At 43.8% G+C, this 17,673-nt stretch overlaps 1 protein-coding gene across 1 annotated transcript in view; it reads right to left on the reverse strand.

Moving 5' to 3' along the window:
* Positions 1–17,673, reverse strand: part of PLCE1 (phospholipase C epsilon 1) — a 274,157-nt gene that overhangs the window by 98,216 nt on the left and 158,268 nt on the right. The gene's annotated exons all lie outside the window — the stretch shown is intronic.

A 17,673-nucleotide genomic window follows, 5' to 3' on the forward strand; every position in this document is an offset into this window, starting at 1 on the left:
TTAAAACAAGAAGGCTGAAAAAGGCAATTCATAAAATCCTTTGATCAAAAAAATGTCTTGAGACTATAAGAAAATAAGGCCTAAGGATAATTTTGATTGAAAGATATTTGACTGATGGACATTAAAATGAAATGTACTTAACCCATCAATTAAAGACATTTACTAAGTATTAAAATACATAATATCAAATGAAAAATAAAAACATTTTTAAACAACCTTTCACAAATGCCTTATCTATTATGTTCCTCAAATGACAATAATATGAACAAATATTTATAGAGCACTTATTATGTGCCAGGAACCATTCTAAGCACTTTACCTATATTACCTCACTTAGTCTCTCACAACAATTCTAAGAGTCAGGGACTGTTATTGTCCTCAGGGATGTGTGTAAGGTCTTCAACCACGTTGACGGTAGCAAAGCCTAGGTTTGAACTTAGGGTGTCTGCTCCAGAGGTTGCACTATCAACCACTCACAAATGCCTGATGCGTTTACACAAACTCTAATGTTCTCCAGTTCTGGGCTTAAAGTTATTCTAATGCGATTTGTTTTTCCTGCTACACAGACTGGAGGATAATATTTTAAAATAATCCATGTCTACACCCTCCCCTTATGATATGCAGCCTCTAAATCATCTGCTTCTGATCTAAGATTTTTTTGCTGCCACCTTTTCTTTTGTGCTTGGATGCTGGTGTCCACCTAAGTTACCTTCTCTATCCTGACTAGCATGTGGGTTGATAAACTTGGTTGTTAACAGAACTAAAGTCTTGGTCTTGACCTCACATGGCCCTACTAGCTCCGCTTGGTTCAGCATCAGTGCTGAAGCCCGAGCAGTGACACTTTTCTCTGGCCTAAGTGAGAGATGCCAGAACAGAGAGTTTATGGTGACCCATGACAACTGCAGGAAATAAGAGCTCAAGGTCAATAGCATACTGTGTATAAGTGGATAAAATGATAAGAATTAATGGCATTGAGTGCTGGCAGCAACCACAGAGGGCAGTGCAACCCCGTTTTTCCAGATCGAGAATTCATGGCTCATGGTAGAAGTGACTTTTCAAGGTCACAATTCTTGTTGATATCAAAAGTAGAACTCCCAGCTCAGTGCTCTTTCATCTGATGAAAGTTGACAGTTTCTTCCTTTCCTTTTTTTTTTTTTTTAGACGGAGTGTTGCTCTGTCGCCCAGGCCGGAGTGCAATGGTATGATCTTGGCTCACTGCAACCTCGAGTAACTGGGATTACAGGGCCCGCCACCATGCCTGGCTTATTTTTATATTTTTAGTAGAGATGGGTTTCACCATGTTGGCCAGGCTGATCTCGAACTCCTGACCTCAAGTGATCCACCCACCTCAGTCTCCCAAAGTGCTGGGATGGCGGGTGTGAGCCACTGTGCCCGGCCGAAAGGTGAGTTTTTTCGGACTTGGCTCTGGGTAGGTCCTCCTAAGCACTCAGTTTGGAGCTGCACATGTGAAGGCAGAGCAGGAATAAAAGGAGAAAATATTGAGAAGAGTCCAAAATAAGATCAAAGAGATTAAAAAACAAAATGAATGGTTGCTCACACCTCTTTCCTATCCCTACATAGAAACAAACAGGAAAATCGGACCAAAAGGGAGTTTTAGTGATAAAACAGGTCTATTCTCTGGTATGAGCCAGAGGCACTGGAGTCATTAATAATCTTCCTCTTCCCTTCTGAAACAGACTGAAGTAAAATGTGCTGGGCTACCTGCCACCCCCAAGCCCAGTCCTGAGCCTAGTGGGCTCCCAGCATGTGCCTCTGCCCTCCATCTGTTCTGGACTTCACTGGGCCCTCGAGTGGCATCAGGAGAACAGGTCTGGAATCAGACCCTTGGGACAAACCCTGGTCCACATCATCCCAGGAACTGTTTGGGATTCCTAGTGCTGACCCCTCTCCCACAGCTACGAGTAACCCCTTGCTCACAGTCTCCATGCCTGTCCTCTCACTTGGTTCCTTGGTTACAAGTCACCTTTGTGAAACCCCGGCTCACTAGAGCAAGAAATTATTTTGCTAACAGAGCCTGAGTCATTGGTGATTCCATCTAATTCTTCCTTTAGTCTGACTGGGTTTTGATGAACCCTATCCTACCATGGGAAACCATCAGCAAACACTTAGCATCATAACCCTACGGACTCTTTGAGTTGAAAATTCAAACACGTCTCACAAATAAAAATGAGATCCTGAAAATTAAAAAAAACAGTTTCTCAAAGCCACCCAACTCATTAGTTGTTGAGGCCTCTGGCCATATTGTCTCCATGGCTTTAGTTCCTTTCTGGTTGAAATTGATGGCAAATCAGGGTCTCTGGAAAGTCGTCATTCTTTCAGGCTGTTCTGATACCATGCATTGACTTACTAGTCCAGCAGCTGGAAAGGGTTAACTCACCTCCCCCTGGAGAGGTCTGCTTCACAGGGCAGGTGGAGACCACCACTTGGTTTGTGTCACAATCCTGATCACTCATCCAGATTTATTTCCTATCAGTCAAATCATTTTCCATATACTTTCCCACAACGCGAGGAAAAAAATAGCGATACCATATTTCACATGGAAACCTAATTTAAACCAACTGTTCCATTGCCGAGTATGAGTCCCCAGGGCCCTGGTTGTTGAGATTATGTAAGCACTGTTATCATAAACATACACACACAGACACACACACACACACACACACACACACACACACCCCCAACATCTGCTTACAAGCCTCATGGACAATTCTTATTATGGTCTGATGTATTCATAACTTTATAAGCATTAAGTGGTGAGAGGGTCACCACTAATTACAAAATAATAAATGACAAAAAAGGAAATGAAGATTCAGTGACAAATGTCAAAATGTTGACCAAAGCATAAAAGGTGGTCACATTTACTAGATGGAAAATGGGATGTGTTGTCAATCCAGAAAGAATTTCAGGACACTGCAATCACATAGAAAAACAAAAAAAAAAATTATATAAATATAAGGTACTATGGTTTAGGCACAGAGAGTGCTACTAGAGCAGAAAGGTGCTAACAGTAGCAGATTATTTTGCTTATTTCAACAGCAAACACAGAATGAGAGATAATCTGGCCCCCAGCCCAATTCTTTAAGCACCTCTCCCAGAAGGTGCTGGGCTAATCCTGACATCATAACCCCCTGGACCATGCCCACAACTCCTCCACAACTGACCCTCCCAAAATATCTTTTTTCCCTTCCTTTTGCTTTTCCCAGTACTCTTAGGCTTAGCCAAACAGAACAGTTTGCTCCCTCTCCTCACATCAAATACCTTATTGGTATCACACACGCTCAGTTTGGAAGGAATGTTCTTGCATCATTCAAAATGACCTTTCCCTGATCTACCATGTCTTACTTGTGTCCTCTGTAAAGCCAAATCTTTACTTTGGCCCACCAGGCCCCTGTCCATTCTCCAACCACCTCACTTCTCCCCTACATTCCTCCTTTTAGGGAGGTAAACTAGGCTTTTTAACATCTCAAGAATCTTGAACTGGATGTTCCTTCTGCAGGAAGGCTTCCCCATCAGCCCAGATTCATTTTTTCTAAATTTTAAAAATTTGTTTATTTATTTATTTATTTTGTAGAGATAGGGTATCACTATATTACCCAGGCTGATCTTGAACTCCTGGCCTCGAGTGATCCTCCCACTTCCGCTTCCATAGCATTGGGATTACAGATAAGCCACCACACATGGCCTGTCATTTTACTCATCTAACCCTACTCATCCTTTTAGGCAGCACTGCCCTGAGACCATGCCATCAGGATCCTGCCCTGGACCCCAGGCTTCAGAAGTCTCTACACTGGCTGTCGTCCAGCTGTGCCCTCCCCACAGAGTAAGAAGTCTATGGGGTGAAGGGGACGTGCCTGTCCACAGGCTGCACACTCACTTCTAGATAATTTATCCCTTGTAAACCCAGGCCTCCCAAATTCCCTGTCCAAATAGCACCAAGCCCACTGCTGGTCTGCAAGGGCTGTTGATTTGGATCAGTCCTTCAGAGGGTAGATTGTAACCCCTAGGCCTAAAGCCAGGCCAGAGGGCAGTGGGGGTGATGTGTGGACAGGGTTTGAACATGAGGCCTGAGGTATCCACACTCTGGCACACAAGCCAGGATGGGAAGAGAAGGTGGGAAGGCTGACATGCTGGGGCCTCCCTTGTACTCGCGCCCTGGTCCCCTAAAGGAAAGGGTGAGGCTGCCTTCAGGAGTCTGATAAAAACATCGTTTTCTTGAGCAGAACTTCCTTGACTTCCCACCTGGAGTGTGTCCACACACTGTGTGCTCTGTAGTGCCCCCACATCACCCTGACCCTAGCGCACATTTAGTGCTGTGATCCTCATGAAGGAAGATGCTGGATCTGCTATGCTCACGGGTAAGCAGCAGTGTCAGTGACCTGCCAGAATCTGCCCTCAGTAAGTTTAAACAAGAGTCGGCGAAGGAGTGAACATATGAATGAATGAAACAGCTTCTCTAGGGAGGCTTTTCTCGTGGTTCACCTAGCACCTTCCATTCCATTTCTTCCTATTTCTCTTCGACTTAACGTAGGACCTTGAGTCCAAAGTTTCACTTGGATTCTCACCACTGCACAGTTTTGCCTCTGGTTTATTTTTGTTGTATTTGTGTGCCTGACTCTTTCACATGGGTCTGTTCTGTCTCCCCCAGCAGACCCTTAGACCTGCAGGACAGAGACCATCTTTCCCACATTTCCAGCATGGAGTTGTTCAGTGTCTCTGGCAGACAGGCAGGCCATCCAGAGTCCCAGGAGGCCGTGGGCAGGGAGGATTCTCAGCTTCCAAACGCTCAGGGATTATATTTGGGAAAAGGCCTGAACACTTCCCAGTGCTGTTCCCAGGTCCAGAAAAAGGAGACAAATGACATTCTGCCAAAAAGTTTCTTGAATATGCCAAGCAGACGTTTTCACAGAGATGATCATTTGTAATGGGTATCTGGTCACTCTAACTGCAAAGGTTGAACTCAAATGGTAAAGTCTACAAAATACAATGAAAGTCTAGACAGAGCTTCTTTCTTTCTCTCTCTCTCTCTCTCTCTCTTTCTCTCTCCTTCTTTCTCCCTTTCTTTCCTTCTTTCTTTCTTTCTTTCTTTCTTTCTTTCTTTCTTTCTTTCTTTCTTTCTTTCTTTCTTTCTTTCTTTCTCTTCTCTCTCTCTCTTTCCTTCCTTCCTTCCTTCCTTCCTTCCTTCCTTCCTTCCTTCCTTCCTTCCTTCCTTCCTTCCTTCCTTCCTTCCTTCCTTCCTTCCTTCTTTCTTTCTGACAGAGCTTCTCTCTTGTCACCCAGCTGTAGTGCAATGGCACAATCTTGGCTCACTGCAACCTCCGCCTCCTGGGTTCAAGTGATTCTCCTGTCTCAGCCTCCCGAGCAGCTGGAATTACAGGCATGCACCACCACGCCCAGCTAATTTTGTATTTTTAGTAAAGACAGGGTTTCTCCATGTTGGTCAGGCTGGTCTTGAACTCCCGACCTCAGGTGATCCACCCACCTGGGTCTCCCAAAGTGCTGGGATTACAGGCGTGAGCCACCACACCCTGGCTATGATAAAGCTACTTTCAAGTAGTTTATGTGTAGTGCACATCCATACCTATCCTCCATAGAGCTTTACTAAAACATCTTGACTAGCACATGTGGGCATGTACACATACACAACATGCACATGTGCATGCACAGTCCCATACACACACACACACACACACACACCCCTGCATAGGCAGTGCTCCTCAAATGTGGAACACTGACATCAGAAGCACTGGGGGTGGTGTTTGGGTGTTTGTTCAAATGTAGATTCCAAGGCCTCACTCAGACTGATAAATCCGGCTCTCTTAAGGCCGGAGATCAATAATTTGCATTTTTAGATAAACTCCCTGGTGAATCTTATATGCGCTGGAGTTTGAAAACTCACCCAGGGGCTCAGTGACCTTTTTCTGCACCCCAGGGCCTTGAGTCAGAGCTCAGGCATCATTTCTGTAGTACCAGTACAAAACTATAAATCACCTCTCTGGCCTTGGCTGTTAACTGTACCTGAGACTGAGACTGTAACCCATCTGGAACAAGGGGAAGCTGTGGGGAGGCAGCACAGCGTAGTGGCGGAGCCCGGCGCTGGAGTTGGGTGGACCTGCGTACACTCCCAGCCCCACTGTTTCCTGTGCGTGCCCCTGAGGCCAAGCCGTCTAACTGCTCTGAGCCCTGATTCCCTTTTCAGTAAATGGGCATACTGTTTACCTCCCAACATTGTTGTGAGGGTGCAGTTGGAGAGTATATCTAAAGATCTCAGCATGATGCTTAGTGTGCAGTTAAGGGCTTGATAGATGTTCACTACTGTGACTGCTCTGCTGCTGCTAGTACTGTTGTAGAGACGCTGAATTCCAGGTAACAGGACACAGAAATCCTGAAGACTGGAATCTCTAAATCCCATTTCCTAACTAACAGGCCGGACCAGGAAGAATCTGTGACTGCCCTAAGGGTTTGTGCCCCGATCACAGTCCCCTCCTAAGAGAAGGATAACTCAAATGTTACCTCTTCTCTCAAGGCTTCCCTGGCTCCTTGCTAGGAATAAAACAGCATGTTTCCATTATAATAGCCCAATCATATATATATGATTAGTTTTTAAGCTTTTATTTCTTTTTAGAAATGGAGTCTCCCTATGTTGCTCAGGATGGACTCAAACTTCTGCCTCAGCCTCCCAAGCAGCTGGTACTACAGGTGCATGCCACTGTGGTTGGCTACGTGTGTGTGTGTGTGTGTGTGTGTGTGTGTGTAAACTGTTGTCCTAGACCAAATTCTTCCAATCATAAGCTCCTTAAAGGCGCAGGCCATGGTTCATTCATGCCAGGATCTCAGTCCTGAGGATACAGCAGCCAGCATGTTTCCCACACCCAGGCATCCTCCTTGACATGAAGTGGGTGCAGAAGGGTCTCTTGAACTCCTCGCTCTGCTTGGCATGGTTCCACTGAGGACTCTTTGCTTAGGAGAGACACAGAGGGGAAAAGGCAAGTACCCAAAGGGAGCTTTTTCAGAGCCTTAAACATAGCTCAGATTATACTCTCCCCTTACCCCTAAACTGCATCCCAATTGTCTTGAGAACAAACTCTAAATCTCTTTTTGGCTTTCAAGGATGGCACTACTTGCTCTAATTTACATCTCCAGTATTAATTTTTTACTGTTATCCACCACTTATCCAGATAGCAATCCAATTGTACCATGTGTATCATTTTCTATTCTTTGCCTATTCCTAGGGTCTATGCCATTTTTCAATCTGATTCCTTGTGTAGGGGGTTTTGTTTTAGCTGTCTAACTTCTTAATCTGTACAGATTACATAAGGCTGATCATACTCCCTCCTGCAGCCTGACCTCAGTGATTTGTTCAAAGATCGTCATATGACCTCAACCAGCCAACTAAAGCCCTTCTTGAGTCTTTTACTGAAGCTATCAGGAAAAGAGACAACCTTTTTGTTGGAATCCTAAACTCTAAAGATATGAGCCTGGAGCTGTTGACAGCTGTCTTTGCTATAATATCAGGAAAGCCTGCCTGAGAAGGAAGGCAACACCAAGAAAAGATGAAGATAGGTTTTAAAAACATTGGTTAGGTTCTTAGATCCAGCCATCCCTGAAGCCCTCTGATGACTCCATATACATACACCAATTTCCTGTTTTGTTTGAGTAGCTTTGAGTTGAGTTGCTGTTAACTCATAACTGAAAAAAGAACCTTGACAAATATATCTTGACTTGAGGTGATCCTCTCTCTTCTAATAAACACTCAGTGAGTATCCACTATATAGTATGCACTGTGCTAGGCGCTAGTAAACAAGACAGACATGATATCTGCCCGTTGATAGCTTGGCATCTCATGGGGGAAAATAACATAAGCAAGTAATTACATAATGGTATTATTGATATAATAATTGGATAATTATTTTTATAATTACGTATAAAATTGTTAATTTTATATAATTATAATCAATTATATTTTAATTATATTTAATTAAGCATATAATAAAATTATAATTAAATTTTTATAAATAATTGGATAACTATTTTTAGAATTATATATAAACTTATATTTTTATAATTATATATAAAATTATATATAAAGTATTATTGAAATAATAATTGGATAATTACTTTACCATTTATATGCTGTCATCTTTAGAAGTCCGGTTCTTCTACCACTTCTTGGTCCCAGTTGCCCTCCCAAAGCACTTTATTTAAATCTCTGTAGTAATGCCTATTTTTTCCATAAACAGTTACTGCATGCCTGTGAATTTGCCTGGAACTATGCTAGGCATGAGAGTGGGAGCAGTTAAAGCAAGTATAAGAAAAGTAAGAAGCATACTCTGTCTTGCAATTAAACCAGTTGTGTATATGTCCATTTTCTCTAAATTGTCACCTTCTTGAGGGTAGGGAACATGTTATTCTGGACATCTTTCTATTGTTTGCAGAATGGCTTGCCTACAGTTTGCAAGAGATAGTTGATTATTCTCAAATTCTTCAACTGTAAATCCCTAAATACTGTACTCAGAAATTGGGTTCTAAATTCACTAGAGTTATTTACTGTTTTAAAATCAACTAGGGAAAATATTTTCACTGAGGTTTGCAAATACCATTTCCAGTTAAATAGAATTTGGAGAATTGCCAACAGCTCTGCAGAATGTGTTATCCTCTTCTCTCTCACCATATTTAATTGAATTGAATGGATCCTTCCTTGTGAAGCCAATTATTAAATGCTGTTCAGAAGTAAACCTCATCTCATGCATAGTCTCCCCTTTTGTAATAGTATTAATTGATGGCACTAAAATAGGGTCCTGGTTATTTCATCCCTGCTTATCCTATCCTATCCTATCCTATCCTATCCTATCCTATCCTATCCTATCCTATCCTATCCTATCCTATCCTATCCTATCCTATCCTATCCTATCCTATCCTATCCTATCCTTTCAGCTTTACAAGGCTGGTACTAATACTGTTGCCATTTTACAAATGCGGAAGGTGAGATTCAGAGTGAGTAAACTAGCTTGCCCAAGGTTACACACCTGGAAAGTAGGAATGAGCCAAATCAAAAGCCTGTGCTTTAAATTACCATGCTACTACCTTTCATTTTCTCTTTTATGAAGGTTAGACTCAACAGTAAATTAGCAAACAGTCTAATTTACTGTTGAGTGTAATCTACATAAGAGAGGAATGGAAGGTAGTGGAGCATGGTAATGTAAAAGCACAGGCCTTTAAATTTTTAAAGCTTTGCTCCCCAGACAGCCTCCCTGATCTACTGGGCAAAGAAATGCCTCAGCAAACACTGTGCGGAGCTTAGCTCCAAAAACAGAATGATGCAGCCAAGTCTCATTCCGTTTAGAAACAGAATTTCAGCATTCTGAGAAGTCACAGAGAATGCGGCATTGGTGCTTGCCAGTTGCTTACAAATGTTCCTATTCTGTCATGTATCTAAAATTTTAAGTTTTTGATGACATGCAGACTAGGACAGGGTCCTTCTGAATTAGAGAAGAATGCGTGGGAGAAGGCCTGTGAGAGATTCCGTCCCTGAAGCTCACTCACCCAGACAACTAGGTATCCCAGGCAGAGGCCAGAAAGTCAGGGTATAACCCCTAGTAAACCTCCTCCCAAGCTGCTGCCAACTCTGGAGTGCCTGCTCCCTGCAGCCCCTTCACTCCAGCTAAGTCAGGGAACTTCAACAAATACATGCTTGTTCAGCAAATCACTCCTGAGTGTCTACCCTCCAGAGCTCACACTCCAGTGGTCACTGGAGCACATGATGAGCAAGACAAACACAATCCCTACCCTCCCAGGAGGTGGTGGCATCTGCACTCCCCAGCATGACCTGTCCCTCCTCAGCTCTGATCTGCCTCCTGTGGGGGGTGCTCCTTTACCTCTCCTCACCGAGGAGATCTCAACTTGGCAGTGCTGACTCTATCAGAGGCTGGGTTTGCCCTTGTCTGACATCAGCAAAATAACAGTGACACCAAATGCTTTTAAAGAGTCTACTTAACATGTATTAATTCATTTAATCCTATAACAAGCCTATGAGGTATACGTCCTTATCATCTGCATTTTAGAAATGAAATTGGAGCAGTCACTTGCCTAAGATCATAAAGCTAATTAAAGTGGTGAAGGTGGGATTCCAACCCAGACAGCCCAGCCCCAGAGCCCATGTACTCTGCTGCCATGAATTGGTTTTTGCATGCTGTGTTTCTTGTGGCTCTGTCTTGGCCTATTTTATTTTATTTGAGTTAGGGTCTCACTGTCACCCAGGCTGGAGTGCAGTGGCATGATCATAGCTCACTGAAGCCTTGAATTCCTGCTTCTCCAGTAGTTGGGGACTACAGGTGTGTGCTACCATGCCTCGCTCTGTTTTGGCCCCTCTCAAATCTCTTCTTACGCTAACATCCTCTCCATATGTGTTTTCCTTCACTTAACTTGCTTTACCCATCCTCTCTCTGCTGCTGGCTCCAAATGTCTAGCTCTTATCTGTATCTCCAAGAATGAACTGGACATTTTTACCTGGAGGACCCAAAGCCCCATCCTGTTTCCAGTCCTTAACTCCTTCACTTTCCATTCCCATATCCAATTAGCTTCCAAGTAGCCCAGACGTCATGTCCTCTAGGAAGTCATCCCCGAACCCTCAGACAGTTTAATGGGTCCTCTGTGCTAATATAACCTTCCTTCGCACTTATTATACTGCACTGTGACCACTATCCCCCTGGACTTTGCCACTGCAGATGGAGCCCCTTGGATGCAGGCATTGTTTTACTCATCTGTTTCCCAGCACAAGTGACATAAGTGAGAGGTGTTTGACAACATCTTGTTTTGAGTTATGCATAATACATTGCAGCCAGCTCCACATTGGTGCTGCCCTTCCCAGAAGACTGTCCAAGTGCCTTACTTGCCCAGGGTTTCTGGGAACTGCCGTACAGGAAGCAAGGCAGGATCATTACCCTAGAGCTCACAGCCCCAGAGCTGCCTGCTTGATCTTCACCCAAGAGGCTCAGAAGGCTAGTGTTGCTGGGGAAGGCAACCAGGGGAGCCATGACGTAGAAGACCTATGGGCAGTTTAGTCTATGACTGGAAGGCTCCATTTTCCCTGAGATGATTGGGCAGCAGAGAGTGAGAGTGTGGTGGGTTTCTCATCTGCACTGGAATGGGCTGGACCCATTCTGAGGTTCTCTGAGTGAAGGACAGAACATGGATTACTCAAGTCCCCTGGATAGGGAAGCCACTGGCCACAGGCCACACTGCTTGGGAAAAGGGGACAGGTGAAGGTTTTCATCCAGGGCCACTGAGCAGGGCCACGATGTTTGGAGACCATGCTATGATTCACTCTTGGTCTTCGGGCAGGTGTGCGCCTGTCACTGGTAAGCAAAAGTGAGCCTGGCAAGTCATTTTTTCACTTGTGGTGAAATGCAAATTTTCACCAATTAGAATGTGAATGGTGAGCAAGTAGAAGGAGACCGACAACCAGCCAACACTAATGATGGAGCAGGAAGGATAGAGCGGAAGGGAATAAAATGGTATGCCTGTGTTGGCGTACGTTCCGCTGAAAACAAATCTGTGCGAACAAACAAAGGATATTGGCATCCCACCAAGATCAATTCATCCTGGCCCCACTGGACACTGGTAGATAGAACAGACCATTAAGAAGAAGATAATTAAATCAGCCGTCTGTGCAGTACATATGTGTTGGGTGAACATCTGTGAATGAAATGCGTAAGGGAATAAATCTGATGAAAACTGGGATTCTAATCTTTTCAGCTTCTCTGTTCCAATGGGGAGAAGAGTGTATGTAATCACTCTCCTCAGGGTGAAGATCAAGCAGGCAGCTCTGCGGCTGTGAGCTCTAGGGTAAATGATCATGCCTTGCTTCCTGTACGGCAGTCCCCAGATGCCCTGGGCAAGTAAGGCGCTTGGACAGTCTTCTGGGAAGGGCAGCACCAATGTGGAGTTGGCTGCAATGTTTTATGATAACTCAAAAGAAGATGTTGTCAAGCACCTCTCACTCATGTCACTTGTGCTGGGAAACAGAAAAACACAGGATTTGGAGCCAAAGGAATGTAGGTTCATTTCTTGGCTCTGCCTTTCACTATTTCTGTGACCTTGAGCAAGTTTCCTACCTACCCTGAGACTCTATTTCCTCACTCGTAAGATGGGGATAATAAAATGCCCTGTGTCATAAGGAGTGTGGTGCCTAATAAAAGGGATGATAAATACAAAGTCTCTTTATATTTATAAAGTAATAAAAGGGATGATAAATATGAAGAGCTCCGGTGCTTGGAGAGGAGTAGTATGTGCTCAATAAATGTCAAATAATATGATAATTAAAAAATAATAAGCAGCTCCTTCTTCAAGATGTAGCACTTGTGGAAACAATGCTGGCCTTTTTATTACAGGGTCAGCTTCCCTTCACTGTTTAGCAGAGAGGGACTTTCCAAGGATTAGATTCTCCAAAAGAATGATCCTTCATTTCTTCTAAAGAAGCCAGAAAGCAGAGGCAGAGGAAAAGGGGCAGACAAAATGTTCAGAAAGAACATATCAATAGAACATCCAAGGAAGTTGGCAGTGAAGGGTGGGAAGCAGAAGAGGAAGGGGTCTGGGTCAGGGCCCTCTGAGAGGTAGGGACACAGGGACATAGCTTGGTAGGTGGGAAGCTGGAAAAATAGCCTGTGAGTCATAGACAGGTTCTAAAAGGGCAGCCACCCTGAGAACCCAGGGCCTTGTCAGGAAACATCAGGTACTCTGGACTGTGGTTATAACATTTGATGGGCTGGGATTAAACCACATCACATGACACTGGCTGTTTCAACATCTTTCTTGCTTTTTGAATAGTTCATCATCTTTTCCAGGCAAGAACAGACTCCAATTCTGAGTAAAAAACTAACAGAGCTGTACATGAAAGGCAAAAATTCTAGGGTGTCCAGCACAGGATAAAATTACTGGATGTGCTCCCACCAACTACCTAAGATATAAACAGTGAATGTCTGCAATGAGATCATGTAACTGGGGAGTGGTAACCGCCCTGGTGGAGCAAAGCAAAGGAACTTGAGATTGACAGCTTAGAGCATGGAATTCAGTTCGGGAGTCAAACAGGGCCCAGCAGCCTGGCTGCAGCACTTCCAAGCTACACTTGGTACTTAATTTGTCTTGTTTGTTGATTGCCCTGCTTATTCATATGTGGCACCCTCTGCAGCATTGATTTTGAAATCTTGATGAGCAGATTGATCTGCCATTTTGAATTATTCTCACTGTTCTGCCACAAAGTAAGATGCTCAATAAATATTCTGGAACTGTTGTTATCCCTTTCTGCTCCGAAGACCCCAGACAGAAACAGATCAGCAATGTTTGTGGTAATGTTTCCCAAACTGTGTTTCAGGGGACATGTTCTACCCAGATGTTAAGTATTAAATATTTTGTGAAGAAAGTGTCTGGAGCCATATAACTTCAGGAAATTCTAGGATAAGCATTTGGGATGCCGAGGTGGGTGGATCACTGAGGTCAGGAGTTTGAGACCAGACTGGCCAAAAGAGTGAAACCCTGTCTCTATTAAAATGCAAAAATTAGCCAGATGTGGTGGTGTGCACATGTAATCCCAGCTACTTGGGAGGCTGAGGCAGGAGAATCATTTGAACCTGGGCGGTGGAGGTTGCAGTGAGCTGAGATCACGCCACTGCATTTGCACTCCAGCCTGGGTGACAGAGGGAGACTCCATCTCCTAAATAAATAAATAAATAAAAGGTTTTAGGGCAGGATTTTTGGAGCCTTTAATATGCTAATATGCACGATAAACCTTTAAGAAGCAGCTAATATTCAATATTTTCTCAAGTTCTTTTGACCATGTAATTTCTTTCAAAGGAAACATTAATTAACATTTAGAAGAACCCCTGCAATATTGACAGGGGCTCTCTCTGGGCTCCTTCAGCCTGAGTGGATGTAGCAGCGGCTTGTCTCCACCAGTAGTTCAGGAGACTCTACCTGCACCTGGCCAAACCGAAAAATACACACCTCCTTCTCTAGAAAACCGCTTGGGGTGGGTGAGTTATAGGAGGAGAAATAGAAACAGCAGCATAGGCTTTTATAATTGGTGTCCATAAATCCAGAATCAACATGTCATTGGAGGAACTCTAAAACCAAGACATGAAGGAAGATTTTTCTTTAGACTCCAAAGTGAGGAGATGAAAGCCACTGTTATTTCATAGCCAAGGCTGTCATGAAGGAATAATCCAGACAGCTGACCAACTTTTTAGCTATGTGGTTCTACTAAATATGAACACAACGAATGAATCAATGGACTATAGAATGTTTGAATTGGAAAAGACTTTAGATATTATTTAGTCCATTTCTCTTATTTGATAGATGAAGAAACAGAGAACCAGAGATGTTAGGTGACTGCAAAAGTCACCCAGTTAGTGAGTGGTAATGCTGAGGCTAGAGCCCAATGTCACCTCGGGGACACCCTACAGTCATAACTTGCTGAGTTTGTCATCTCTGTGAAGACAGTCTGATACATTGCCACCTGCCCTCCTCTGTGGGCCTTCATAGGCAGGGTGAGAAGTGTCCTATAAGGAAGACGAGGAGAGCTGGGAGCAGCAGCAATTACTAGAGCACTAACCTCAGATGGCCTAAGAGATGGGGGCAGTGGGTCCTAGTTAGGCAAAAGCCAAGGAACAAAAGGGAGAAGAGTCCAGGGCATGAAAACAAGGGTGTCCAGTCTAGGGCCTCCCACAACACAGCTCTCAGCAGGCTGAACGGAGTCCAAGAGATGGCAGTGGCGGCAGACTTGTCTGCAGAATTTCAGATATGCTGGCCTTGGACTTTTCCCCTCTAGCTTCAGCCAGAAGGTACCACCAGCTGTGCCCTGCAGACTGGGCTACAGAAGGGAAAGGGCAGAGGAGAATGGAGGTTTGGGGAAGAATTCTAGAAGGGAGGCCCCAATAAGAAAAACAGGAGAAATAATGGCGCCATTGCTATTTGTCTCATTAGAATGGCCAGAGAGGGGAGAAGCCAAAGGAAGAAAACTTCCTCTGCTTCCTAGAAGAGAGGAAGCTGGCAAGAAGAACCCTTCAGGGAAAATTTTGGCTAGGATCTGTTTTAGAAAGGAGGGAGCAGCTGCTCACCAGCTGCTGATTATGGGCTGGAGACCCTGATTAACAGCTCAACAGGCACAAAGCCAAGGTTAAAAGTCACAGGAATTGAAAGCCTAGGGACGTGGGGAGGCTGAAGTGAGCCTCAGACCAGCAGAGGAAGGGGATTTATTTGGAGACTGGGGCCATGCAGCTGGCAGGATTTGAGTGATTTTGGTGAGCAAGCTCAAGTTAAAGCCTGCTTGTTTTCTTCAGGGTGGTCAGTTTAAAAAGTTTGGGGTGTGTTGACAGTTCCTGCAAAAGTGACAGACCTGTTTGGGAGCCTAGGGGTCTGATAATTTAGGGGTCACAAAGATCCTCAGAAGGAATGGGGACCAAATACCAGCCTTGCTTTATTTGCAAAGAACGGGTGACTTTTAACCTCAGAGGAGTAAAGCTATTTGCATATAAGATGGACTAAAAGATTTATTTCTATTTTCTCCTATTTTTCAAAGTGCTGGAAAAATCAAAACTTAAATGTTTTCATCAAGTATTACCTGAAACAAAATTGGCAGGCATACGTATAATTTCCCTTTTAACTCTAATTTACTAGACTCCAATGTTCTGTCAAATATACCCCAACACCTGTAGCACATAAACCTCAGGCCAGATTTTCCTAAAATGCTGGACATGTTTTAGTATTTTAATGATAAAAACCCAGATGTCCGGTTTTACATGCCCTGGAAGAAAAGAAACATACAACCTTACACAGAACTCTCACCATTTTACATCTGATTAAAACTCTATGCCAAAAAGGAGTGGAAAGAGTATCATGTTTGTACAAACAATCTTTAAACAGTATTTTTCAAACCACTTAAATGTTCTAGAAAACTTCGGAAATGTGAATCAGCAATATTATTTACATTCCACCCCCGGACTGAAGTATTAGTTTGGGGTCGTGTCTTGGTACTTGGAGCAGGAATTGTGATGATGATTACTTTGGTTCTCCAACCTGTGTTTTGAGGCCCATGTGCAATGAACCCCACTTTGGTCACTTATGCATATGTCAATACTATTTAGAGCCAGTGATTCTTAGTAGCTTGGTTTCAGAACCACCTGGGAGAGTTTCTTCAAAATATCCTATTGTAGGCTCCACAGTTTAGTGTCTAATTCAGTAGATCTGGGGAGGGGAGTAGGAATCTGTCCTTACATCAAGTTTTCCTAAGTGATTCTAATAAAGCTTTGTGTTTGGGAATCACTGATCTAGGGCCCTGGCTATTTACAACCTTAAATGTGCATGGGGATCTTATTAAAATGCAGATTATGATTCAGTGGGTGGGGGCAGGAGCAGAAGATTCTGCAGTTTCAATAAATTCCCAGATGACACTGATGTGCTGGTCGGGGGACCACACTTTGCATTTTGTTCTTTTCTGTCTCTTGCAACCTGGAATCGTTCCTCTACTGTTCCCTGTCTTTCATGTCTTTATGTAATTTCAAAGATTACAGGCCTTACATTCTGTAGGACGGCCCTCAGCCTGGGTCTATCTGAGGTTTCATGACCAGACTTAGGTGATGCTGTCCTGGCAGAAATACTCAGAATGAAGCTGGGCTCTGCTTGGTGCATCACCCTAGAGGGTACAAGATGTGGAGCCTTTGCACCACTGGTGATGTCAATCTTGATCACCTGGTCAGGCTGGTGTTTGCCAGGTGTCTCTGCCACATGGTTACCATTTTCCCTCTGGTAATTTACTAGTATTTGTGAGGCACTATTCTAGGAATGCACTAATATCCTACAATTCACATACCCTCTACTGCCTGCCTTCATTGATAAATACCACCAGAATCAGCCACCTCTATGACAGCTACCAAATGGTGATTTGTATTTCCTGCGTGATTTCTATATTTGTTAGTTTCATTCTTCAATAAGAAAGAACAGTCCCTTGTCTTCCATTTATTTGTTCACATATTCACTTAAATTGGCATAGTCAAATGGATTATAATTTTTTTCACTCTATTGGAATCCATTACTCTATTTATTTTGAAGCTTAAATGATCCCAAAGTGGCACCTGGTCCTTTTGATATGTTTCCACCATCATTGGAACATTTCCTTGGTTTCTGGCAAAACAAGATGTTTCAGGTTTATCTTTTTTTTTTTTTTTTTTTGAGATGGAGTTTCCCTCTTTTTGCCCAGGCTGGAGTGCAATGGCGCGATCTCGGCTCACCGCAACCTCCGCCTCCCGGGTTCAAGCGATTCTCCTGCCTCAGCCTCCTGAGTAGCTGGGATTGCAGGCATGCGCCACCATGCCTGGCTAATTTTTGTATTTTTAGTAGAGACGGGGTTTCTCCATGTTGGTCAGGCTGGTCTTGAACTCCCGACCTCAGGTGACCCACCCGCCTCAGCCTCCCAAAGTGCTGGGATTACAGGCGTGAGCCACCGCACCTGGCCTCAGGTTTATCTTTAAGTTTCCCTTCCCCAGCCACGGAATCAGCAATTTCCTCCAAGAAGCCCTGGTTTCTTTTTCGTAAAGAATGGTATTTAGAATCCAATATCTGTGTGCTTAATGTGCTCATTGCTACTGGAGCCATTGCTTTGAGGTT

This window comes from Rhinopithecus roxellana, chromosome 11 (genome assembly GCF_007565055.1).
Source record: "Rhinopithecus roxellana isolate Shanxi Qingling chromosome 11, ASM756505v1, whole genome shotgun sequence".
In the NCBI taxonomy this organism is placed as follows: Eukaryota; Metazoa; Chordata; class Mammalia; order Primates; family Cercopithecidae; genus Rhinopithecus; species Rhinopithecus roxellana.